Source organism: Lathyrus oleraceus, chromosome 6, assembly GCF_024323335.1.
Source record: "Lathyrus oleraceus cultivar Zhongwan6 chromosome 6, CAAS_Psat_ZW6_1.0, whole genome shotgun sequence".
NCBI lineage: Eukaryota > Viridiplantae > Streptophyta > Magnoliopsida > Fabales > Fabaceae > Lathyrus > Lathyrus oleraceus.
Genome location: NC_066584.1, coordinates 288,453,645 through 288,465,933, shown reverse-complemented (window position 1 = coordinate 288,465,933; position 12,289 = coordinate 288,453,645). Strand labels below are relative to the sequence as shown.

Below are 12,289 nucleotides of genomic sequence, written 5' to 3'. Positions count from 1 at the left end.
CAACCAAACAAGGCGACAATATGCATTCTCAGTATTTCACTAAACTTAAGTCTCTATGGGACGAGTTTGAAGATCTATGCCTAAATCTAGCACGTTCTTGCCAAAATACCCCACACCTACAATCTTTCCAAAGTTATTCACTAACGTAACATGCTACTATCTCAGCTAATAAGTCAACCGAAGCAAAAGCTATTATTTAGGTGCCTGCAAATTTTTTCTTTTATTAAAAGACATTTTACAATGGTATTTATTAATAACCAGAATAATATGTTAAAGCATACAAGCTTTGAAACCCACCACCAACACTTTTCCTTCTTTTGGTTACAAAATGAGCGTGTCACTTATAATCTTAATCTTAATATTAAAATTAAAATACCTTTTACCATGGTCCAACATAACAACCATTGTAAATGTACCTACGTTTAATCACGCTCGTCTATAACAACCGTGGTGAAATGTTTAACTTATATTTAAGTGAAAGTTTGCTCTTTCAAGATAAAACAATTGTCTTCCTCATGAAAAAACCCTAATACTCTTGTAAAGTGAAGACACTCCATCCAATATGTTTTGATGAAGACAAAGTGCAATTCAAATGATCATGTCAAAAGTATGGAAAAGGCTTCAAGTGCATTTAATCAAATCAAGTTTCAAGTAATGTGTGAAAGCTAGCATCAAAGGATTCAAGACTCTTTGAAGACTAGCATTGCTCTTGAGTTTTTAAGGTACAAGCATGCAATATATATTGATAACTTAGTTCTTAAAATTAATCCAAATATTCATTGCATGCATGATTCATTGTCTCACTTGCCTTTGTTGCTATACTAATTTTTCTAAACATTTTTTCAAAAATCAATTCAGGAAATCGATTACCCCATTTCTGGAAATCAATTTCCAATTTCCAAAATTCATTTTTCAGTTCAGGAAATCGATTCCCCCTTTCCAGGAAATCGATTTCCACTTGCCAGAATCAATTTTTTAACTCAGGAAATCGAATACCCCCTTTTGAAAAATCGATTTCCATCACGAAATTTTGGATTTTCACTGAAGTAGTGGCTGGTTTCATGCGTGTCTTATGGGCTAAACATTTTCCAAAGTTCATTCATTAATCATTGCATCTTTTTATTTAATCACACTATTTCATAGAGGTGTCAAGGTGATATATATTCATAATTTCAGAATTCAAAGTCACCTCTTCCATTGCAATTTGAAATCTCATACACATTCATTTTCAAACAAGTATTTTGATCTTTGAATTTTCATTAAGAATTTTTCTGCATTGTTCACATATAGCAGTCCAAAAAATTCATATCATATTCATAATCACTTGAGAACTAATATATCATTATAAATTGCATGTTTGGAAGAGAAGATCAATCATAGTGATTGATACATTGTCATATACTTTCTTTACTCAATATTTTCCAAAATTGGTTGTAAACACCTTGCTGTCCAGGATTGTTGGAAGCAAGAGAGTTGAGTTTGAAAGGATTATTCTCATATCAACTTGGTGAACCACAAGAGGTTATTTTTGGTGATTGTGTCTGTCTTGTATAAGTCAGAACACATAGTAAAACCTCTTTCATGTTGAAAGGGGACTGGAGTACTCTCGATATGTGAGGGGAACTAGGATATCTCTTTGTGTTCTTTACCTTTTCAGCATTTACCGTATTCATCACATAGTAATCTCCAAGGAAATATTATTAAAACAAGACAAAACCGGAAAAAAATTCACAGTACCTAATTCACCCCCTCTTAGGTGCACACTCAACTTACAACTCTCTCACACGTTATCCTTACTCCATGAACGTTTGCATACCACTTATTCACAAAACTCCAACATATCTTATTCAACTCTTATGGATCAAGGAAAGGTGTTACACAAAACTAATTTCTTTCACTTCCTCTTCACATTTCAGGTACGTAGACATTTCCTTCTTTTATGTTATGAGTTATGATATTTTGATCTTTTTGTTAGGATATGTTAATGTTTTTCTTATGCTATGTTGTATGATGTTTAAAGTATGTTTTTGTTGATAAAATGTTTATGTTGTTGATGATTTTGTTTTTCTTATGCTATGTTGTATGTTATTTAAAGTATGTTTTTGTTGATAAAATTTATATGTTGGTGATGATTTTGTTTTTTTAGCTATGTTTTATGTTGTTTAAAGCATGTTGTTGTTGATAAAAGTTATATGTTGTTGATGGTTTTATTTTTGTTGAGCTATGTTGTATGTTGTTGTTGATGATTTTGTTTTTGTTGAGCTATGTTGTATGTTAGATAAAGTATGTTATTGTTGATAAAAGTTCTATGTTGATGATCTTGTTTTTGTTGAGCTATATTGTATGTTGTTTAAACTATGTTGTTGTTGATAAAAGTTAGTTGTTGGTGATGATTTTGTTTTTCTTGAGCTATGTTGTATGTTGTTTAAAGTGTGTTATTGTTGATAAAATTTATATGTTGTTAATGATTTTGTTTTTATTGAGCTATATTATATGTTGTTTAAAGTATGTTATTGTTGATAAAATTTCTATGTTGTTGATGATTTTGTTTTTGTTGAGCTATGTTGTATGTTATTGTTGATAAAAGTTATATGTTGTTGATGATTTTATCTTTGTTGAGCTATGTTGTATGTTGTTGTTGATAAAAGTTCTATGTTGTTGATGATTTTGTTTTTATTGATAACAGTTCTATGTTGTTTAAGGTATGTTTTGTTGATAAAAATTCTATGTTATTGATGATTTTAATTTTTTAGAGCTATGTTGTATGTTGTTTAAAGTATGTTATTGTTGATAAAAGTCCTAAGTTTTTTATTAAAGTTGTATATTGTTACGGTATGCTATTATTTATGATATTGATAATGTTATTATTTGGACATTGCATTGCAACTATCATGTTATTCGTTCAATATTTCCTAGAAGATGAGTTTATTATATTGTATGTCGTTTGAGTGTTTTTCCAACTCTTTATGTAATATATATAACCTTTCGAATTGAATTATAAATATAATATGAGAAATAAAGTTAAATTAGAAAACAACTTACACTTATTTTTTGCAAGCTTTTTGTAGTTCATTATCCATATTTTACTCTTTGACAGTTAGAACGTGGTTCAATGCTTCCAATTCTTCAACTAATCATTCATTTAGCTCTAATTTTGTCTGCAAAGTAAATAATATTTTGTAAAAATGAACTAGAGGTGAAGAAAAGAGTAGTTGAAGAACTAGAAGCATTGAAACAAGTTTTAACCGTTAAAGAGCAAAATATGGATAATAGGTTGCAGAAAGCTTATAAACCAATGATAAGTGTAAAATGTTTTCTAATTTAACTTATGTCATATAATTGATTTCTAAATCACACTTAAGGTTAGATGTTTAGTGGGCATTTGATGAAATAAACATTTCACATAAATTATAATAAACTAAAGTAAGCATATCACCACGATTGGAATCAAGAACCGTGGTGAAAAGTTATGCGCAAAGTATTTCAATATGGTTGGACTCTATAATTATGGTGAAATGTATTGAAATATGAAAAAATTGAGGCGTCGGGTATCGAACCCATACCTCAACCTTTAACTACGATTGGTTTAAACAACTATTGTGGTATATTACGTGCTAGAGTTTTTTTACCACGACCAGTCAATTATGGTTGTAAGTAGCCCACTTACAACCACACACTACTTTATCAAAATTCATCAACCGTGGCTATATCTCTTTTCCAACCATAGTGAAATATATTATCCGTAGTAGTGTTCCTCAAAGGATTGAATGATTCTTACACCAACGTCCGTACCCAAATCTTGATCATAAATCTCATTCTAAGCATTAGTCACATTTACTCTCTCACCATGCAATAAGAAGTGGTTCCTCCGCCATTTGTTCCTGACTCCACCATCTCGTTTTCTCCAACAATTTCTACTCCCAAGTCATGACTGAGTAATATGACATCCTAAACCTCATATGCTTTGTACTCATTGAAACAAAACCAACCACACAATAAATGGTTGCTACTTCAAACACGACTTACCTCCAGGTTATCAAACCAGAAACCAAACTATGTGAAATAACAACTCTCATGCCGAGAACAAAGCATCCAATTCTTGAGCTCCAAATACAAACAAACAAGGATTCATATCTAAGGAAGACTACCAATAATTACTAGCTCTACTTCAACAGTAAAAAATATATGTCAAAATAACACCTCAGGTAAGCTTACTATTGCTGATACTTCTCATGTAGTCTCCAATATCACCAACACAAGTATGAATCTAAAGTATTTATCTATATGGATTCTTGATTCAGGGGCATCAGATCATGTATGCCCCCACATCAAATGTTTTCCCAACATTAAATTTATTCACCCTATTTATATTTACTTTCCTAATGGTAACACCATAACAACCCATTTCTCTGGCACAATTCATCTTGGTAAATATTTATAATTAGATGATGTTTTATACATACTAGAATTTAACTTTAGTCTCATTTCCATATCTAATTTATGCAAGACTTCCTTATATCAAATTTACTTTTCACACAATTCTTGTCACATGTAGGATGTATCTACATAAAGGATGATTGGTCAAGTGATCCCGCATAAAAACCTATACATCCTGCACAAGACTCCAACATTTACACATTAAATTTGTAATATGACAAATTCTTATAATCATTACTCTTTTTTTGTTGACACTATTCTTAATAAAAATAACACTTTAGATGTTTGGTACCATGGATTAGGTCACTCATCTAATGATGTTGCGACATATATCTCACTATTTTCCTTGTATTAAATTTCATAAAAGTGTGTTTTACCATGCATGCCATCTTGCTAAACAATGCAAACTCCCATTTCCCACTAGTACAAGTATCATTTATCATGCTTTTGAACTGCTGCATATGGATATATGGGGACTAACTTGAACTTATTCTTTAGATGGTTTTCAAGTTTTTTACTATTGTGGATGATTTTACACGATACACTTGGACTTTTTTTATGCACGATAAATCTGAAACTCGAACTCTTATAAAAAAACTTCATTAATTCTCATGACATCATACTATGCCTCTCTAGCTACAGGTCGACACATATGATGCATAGTCGGCTCATGTGTTGCAGTATTAAGGTCTGTAGGTTTTGTCCCATGTGCCGCTGTTGTACCCCAAAATTTTCCCTCCCTTTTTGCTTTTCATCTGAGTTATGGCTTAAGACCCATTCATGTCTCATTCAAGTGCATCCTTCATTCATGATTAATACATGCTAACAAACATCACAATTTCAAAGATTGTGGTTAATGAAAAACGGATTTTTGGCCTGAAGATTATGGTATTGCTCATCATATGGGATGAAACCCTAATTTCTTGACCCTTTGGGGGCCTTGACTCTCGAAGTTTATATGAGGACATTCATCTGGGCATCCCAACCCTAACTCTTGTTTGTGTTTCTATAGGATCTTATGCTTGACCTTCTCTGTGTCTGACTTGACTTTTAAACCCTAATGATGGGCCCATGGTTTGAGATTTTTGCTCGGAACTGTGAGGAGAGTTGAAAACCCTAGCTATGGTTTAAGACATGAGTGCATTGCTTATGTTGATTACTTCTTGGTTTGAGGCCTTTGGTTGATTACTTGGATCTAAATTTGGCTACTAAACCCTATTACATGGCTTGTTTGTCTTCATATTCCATTGCGTATTAATTTGGTCTCATTTGATTTAGGTCACAATTCATCCATGGGCATTGGTGTGAAACCCTAGCTCATAAAAGGGGTTTGGTTGTTCTTTGTGATTTGCATCATGTCATTGCTATTAAGTTCATCTGATGACCATGGCTTCGTAACTTTGATTGTTTAAGCTGGTTCATTCGATATTCATGCATTGGCGTAAAGATCATATCACATTCAAATCCCATTGATTTAAGTTTCATGGCCCACATACTCGAAGTTCACAGTTTTATTCATGGCACATTCATAAGCTTTAGGGTCCAAGTGAATGTAAAGCATGCTTCATAAGACATTTTCTCATGTATAAACTTTCGCTTAATTCATTCAAGTATTATCATCAACACTGTCCATACAAAAGAAATGTCAAAGGACGCATTTTTTACAAAAAAGAGTTGGCTTTTGGTCAACTGTTGACTTTTTGGTCAATCAATTTTTTATTATACTAAGTTTGGTGTATATCCCACGTGTTAATCTATTTCATTAGTCATTTGCGGTGTAATCTAGAAACTTGCATCTCATAATACATTTCATACAAAAAGAATAAAGCTTGATTTGAATTTGAATCACAAGGTTGAATTACAAGCATATAATAATCTTACATAAACCAATCCCTTTCCAATCTACATTCTCACATCTTCACTTCCAATTTCATTCAAGTACATAAACTAAATCTATTTCATTTCCAAACATTCAAATTCAATGCATATATTACAAACACCATTTCCATACATAAATCATTTAGTTCGATATCTTCATACATTTAATCATCCCTAAACACAAATACAAAACTTCAATCCCATGCACAAAAATCACAACACAATTCAACCATTATCCAAAAATCGGTTTCAATCAATCAAAGTTTCACCAAGCATTCCATTGGACCGAATGCACTTCAAGTCCTAGCTGCCACATACACCGGAAATATCACATTAGTAGCCTATTGGGTTGTTAGCATACAAACAAAATGACCAACAACAAACTTTGGTTTTCACAAGTTCATATAATTTTCTAACAGGCAGCAGTTCCTACAAGAATTAATAATCAAACATCATAAGGTTTCTAACCGTTTTTCTTTCAATAGCAGAATTTTGCAATAATCTAAACCATCATTCAAGCACAATTTTTCAATGACCTGGAACAATTCTCAAACAAAATCCAACAAGCATCATAACGATCCAAGTCAGCTCATGAACCCCTAAACATGTCCCCCCATCTCCACCACCGTAATCTACAATACAAATAGAGTAATGAAAACTCAAATGTGGATTAACCTGCAAACTCAGTTCAAGGCCAAAATCCACTTCAAACCCACTAATCCTAAGTTTTCATGATGACATCAATCTAACACGTTAAGCAATTTCAACTTAACACCTTAAGTCTACATTTATTTTCACTAGCTAAACATATTAATGCATTAACATCTTCCCTTTGAAATCCAAGCCACAAACAAAACTCATAACAAGCTAAGCAAAGAGGTTGAACTGAGTCAGAAGGGAGATGTGAACATTATGCTTCCCAAACCTGCAATGCATACGGCCACTTGATCAAATCCCGTAGAAAGGTTAAAACCATGAGCATCTTGATCAGTTCAGGTTCAACTCAACATTAACCAAACTAATATCCACACCACATGTGCATTAGTAACCCCATCTGAAATCCCAATCCAATTGAACTAACTTAATAATAGGATAGCATCTAACATGGTAATTGCACTTTACAATAGTTAGCAGCAAATGAATTCGATAACAGGATTTAAATCAGAAAGCCACACCATTTAGGCACCAACTGTCATAGCAGAACCTGTCACTAATAAGCATAGCATGAACCTAATCGAATTTCTGCAGGGATCTTATCAAGTTCATTTCACTTGGAATTGCAAATGGATAAAAACATAATAATAATGAGAAAACCAGTATAACATAGCTAGTTGTTAATTTTTCAAAGAAGGACATAACAGTATTTTCAGCTCATAAAAAATAGCATTTCATTGAATATTTCATTTAAGTTTCAATCTGAATTTCAACTAACTTGTTCATTTGTAACCAACTGCATTTGAGGCGAGTTTCATTGTTAATTTCAAGCACATTTAATAACAGAAAAGAGCTCTATAAAAAGGATACCTGTGTCATCATTGGGGGAGAGTTTTTTTGCTCTCAATCTCCATTCAACCTTCTAACAAACTAGAGATTCCTCCTCATTCCAACAGAACTTTCAACTGTCTCTAGAACTTGATAACAGACTCCATAACTCTTCAACAACTTCCATAACTTCATCTGCCATCACCCTTAACAAAACCCGGTAACCAAACCTTCCAGAACGAACCTCCCTAACTGATTCTGATACACTCTCGCACACCTCCAACCTTCCAACAACAAGAACACAACAGAGACAGAAACGGAAGAGAAGAGAAGAAGAAGCTCGACAATTCTCAGGGCATCAAAATAGAAGCAAAAAACGCACGCATACGCAAACAGAAAATCGCACCAACAGTAGAGGGAAGAAGAAGGACAATTCAAGCAGAAGGAGAAGAAGGGAATCAAGACAGGAGAAGAAGGAGAGAATCGAGGAAGAAATAGAAAGATTATTTACCTGTGAAGTTGACGTCGACTTCGAAGAATCGCCGCGCAGAATTCTGGTAAGTGTCTTGCAACCTTCACTTCATTGACATGATTCAGTTCTGAGCGTATCCTCCACTGCGCCGAATTCTGTTTTACGTCTCTGGATTTGAGTTGTGCTTGAGACGAGGGATTTTACGGCGAGAAAGTACAAATCACAAATTGGAGAGCACGCAGGATCGTTGCAGGTTGCCATTGATGGATCCGATTTGAGAGGTTTGGTCCAGATTTATGCTTTCTCTTGGTTTCCGATTGCACCGTTTCAAATTCGAAAACGCGATAGGTTGTATGTGGCGCGACCAAGCTTTTGACGAAGATACTTTTGAATTGGACCGATGGAGGCAAAGGTTCAGGACGGATCCAAGGCCCAAGCCATTTTTCGTATCACATTACAGTCGTTTGGATCTGAAGTCAAGTGGGATTTGAACCATTAAGGCCCATACGCCCCTTATATGTTACACGAAAATTTTACTTCATACCCCTACATTTAGCCTCAAACCCCAATAATTTTTTAAAAACACCAATTTTATACTTAACTGTTTTTAGTCAATTTATCATTTCATTTTTACCATTCAGTTGATACTTTCGGAAATTACACATTCCACCCTCGCACCGGAACTCCTGGAAAAAGACTTTGGTATGTATTTTTTTCAAATTGGAAGACTAAACGAAAGACATCTGGAACACTGCAATTAGTAAACCGGAAGACTTCAACAAAGAGTTATGGTTCTTTAATAAAAAAGAAACGTTCCGGAACACTTATTGAAAGAGTTCTGGTAAACAAAGTGACATATACCGAAACTCTTTGTTGAAGTCTTCCGGTATTGTTTTTATGTATTCCGGAACTCTTCTTTGAAGACTTCCGCTTTGCAATTTTTCTTTTTTGACTTTTTTTGGGGATTTTTTTTGAATTTTTTTTATTGTGCAAGAATGAAAAATCTTCCCCAAATATGTGTAGATACTTCTGATGCATTTTTTAACGACTGAAAAATTTGGTACACGAGAAGAGGTGATAAGATGGATTAAAAAGGTTGGAATCGATAATAGAGTAACTGTTATTATCACTTGTTCAGATACTGAAACAGGCAAGAGAGGGAGAAGTAACAAATTAATATTTGGTTGTGATAAAGGTGGGAAACACAAGAATATTGATAGTGAAACCCAAAGTGCGTCCAAGAAATGTGGATGCCCATTTAAAATCAGGTCGAATCCGGTGAAAGATGGGTCTGGTTGGAAGATTGATATAAAATATGGGTTACATAATCATGGTTTACCTAATAGATTAGAATGTCATTCCTTTATTGGTAGATTGACCACAGATGAGAAGCAATATGTCGCTGATTGGACAAAGAGATATGTACCACCTAGACACATATTGTTTTCCTTGCAAGACCGAGATCCTGATAATGTCACTCAAATTACGCAAGTATACAAGCATAAAAGTGTGATACAAAAAGAGATAAAAGGTCCTAGAAGTGAGATACAACATTTTTTAAGCTTATTGAGGATGCAGTCTATGCGTATTGGAGTATAAAAAAAGATGACTCGAAAGTTGTGAGAGATATATTTTGGGTCCATCCTGAGTCAGTTAAGTTGTTGAATATTTTTTCTATTGTGTTAGTTATGGATAGCACCTACAAGACAAACAAATATAGACAACCTTTATTTGAAATTGTTGGCATGACATCAACCGAGTTGATTTTTGCTGTTGCATTTGCGTATATGGAGTCTGAGCAGACAGAGAATTTTTGCTGGGTATTGGAGAAACTAAAAGAATTGTTTGTGAAGAAAGATTTGTGTCCACAAGTGATTTTGACAAATAGAGATCTTGCTTTGATGAAAGCAATTGAAATTGTGTTTCCCAGGTCGATTAATTTGCTATGTAGATTTTACATTAACAAAAATGTTGGTACAAAATGCAAACAACATGTGGTGAATAACCTGCAAAAGACGATAGACACGTTATGGATGAAAGTTGTTTGGGCTAGTGATGAGGTTGAGTATGGTCAACGGTTGCATCAACTTGAGCAAGCATGTGTTGATTATAGTGGATTTATTAATTATGTGAAAGACACATGGTTGACTCCACATAGACATAGATTTGTTGGAGCATGAATTAATCGAGTGCTACATTTGGGTAACACAACGACTAATCGGTACGTGTTATAATTTTTTCTATGTTATTTTTCTATGTGATATTTTTTCTATGTATTTTTTTATGTGTTATTTTCAATATTTTTAGGTTGAATCTGCTCATTGGAAGTTAAAGCAGATGTTAGGAAACAATATATGTGACATGGTCAAATGTTGGGAAGCTATGAATAACAACTTGAGGTTACAATTGGGCAACATTAGAGCTTCTTTTCGAATGACTTAATATTTTAATTATTTCACTTTATTAAATATATGTTTTAACTATTGTCATCAGGTTAACATGAAATAGGGGTTTCCGTTGCCACCGGTCACATTAGATTGGAAGAAGTTTCGTTGTCAGACAGCAACGTCTTGGATGTTAGGATTTGCAGGACGTCTACAACATTGGCAATTACTTACGCCTATATTAGCATGAATATGTACTCAAAAACATGAATATGTAATCAAAACATGAATATTATATTATGTCTATTATATTCAATTCTAAAACTTAATACATAAATCAATGTGAACGAGAAATATGCAAAGCTTCAAATAAATCAGCAAACTATGGATCTTCCTCTTCGACATTAACCTGTCTCAGATAACGATGAATCAATGTAGATACACGAGTCCAATTAGGATCAGATGGTCCTGCGTCATAAACAGGAACTGATACCTCTCTTGGTTCGTCACGATGGGGAGGGGCCAAACGTGGATGCGAAACACAATAATACCACTCCAGATAACCATCTTCTATATCAGATAGAGTGGTGGCCAGGGTAGTTGGACGGATCACAACAATAACGCTCAGATGGTAACCAATCCAATCAACATCAATATCAGTCGCCATCATACAATCAAGAGGTGGGGATGGAACATACTGCTTATACCCGAACTGACGTAAACATCTGTCAGGCAAGTATGGAACAAATGTGTCACCCCACTTCAAACACCCCATGTAAAGAGTTGGAATTTCGTATCTCTCTTTCTCTCCGTTTAATGTATTAAGTGTGACTTAATCATGAGAGCACATTAAACATAAGGACACTATTCTTAAAGTATTCGTAGTCGAGCTTTAGTGTGAAGTGGGATAATATTAAAGCATTAAGACTATTATGTTTGTAGACTGATGATCACATCTCATGGATCATGGATAAAGAGTTATCAAGTCTTAAACATAGATATGAATATTAGGAGTAATATTTATACCGGATTGACCCGCTATGAGAATACTATATAGAAAGTTATGCAAAGTGTCATAAGTCTTTCTCATGGTGATAATATTGTATACCACTCTTCGACCTGAAACCACTATGGATCCTAGATGTAGAGTCGAGTGCTTTATTGTTGATCCAACATTGTCCGTAACTGGATAACCATTAAGACAGTTGATGGGTACTCCACAAAGCATGTTGAGGGACATGAGTGTCCTAGATGGAATTTGCCCATCCTGCGTAACAGGATAAATGTCTATGGGCCCAATATTGAACTGGACAAGGGTGACACGGTCTATACCTTGTGTTCAATATAGACATAAGGGCAAAGGGATAATTATACACATAATTATTATCACAGGAGGTTTTGTTAGATCACATGACATTTTCGTGACTTGGGTAGCAGTGATGTGTTGCTAGATACCGCTCACTGTTTATTATGTTAAATGCGTGATTTAATATAATTGTCAACGTCGCGAAAACCTACAGGGTCACACACAAAGGACGGATTGATGAGAGATAGAGCAACTAAGGAACACCGTAAGGTACGGTGTACTTAAGTAGAATACGAAGTATGGTAAGGTACCAAATACTTAAGTGATTTT

The 12,289-nt window shown here is 34.1% G+C and overlaps 2 long non-coding RNA genes across 2 annotated transcripts; one reads left to right on the top strand and one right to left on the bottom strand.

Annotated features, from left to right (window-relative positions):
* Positions 1-6,425: 6,425 nt before the first annotated feature.
* Positions 6,426-8,670, bottom strand: LOC127098355 (uncharacterized). Its single transcript, XR_007793339.1, has 2 exons — positions 7,840-8,670; positions 6,426-6,622 (listed from the first exon to the last, which is right to left on the bottom strand). It is a non-coding gene; the product is annotated as an uncharacterized LOC127098355 (long non-coding RNA).
* A 34-nt stretch (positions 8,671-8,704) lies between these two features.
* LOC127098356 (uncharacterized) lies at positions 8,705-10,995 on the top strand. The gene is made up of 3 exons (XR_007793340.1): positions 8,705-10,490; positions 10,577-10,668; positions 10,763-10,995. It is a non-coding gene; the product is annotated as an uncharacterized LOC127098356 (long non-coding RNA).
* The last annotated feature ends 1,294 nt before the right edge of the window (positions 10,996-12,289 follow it).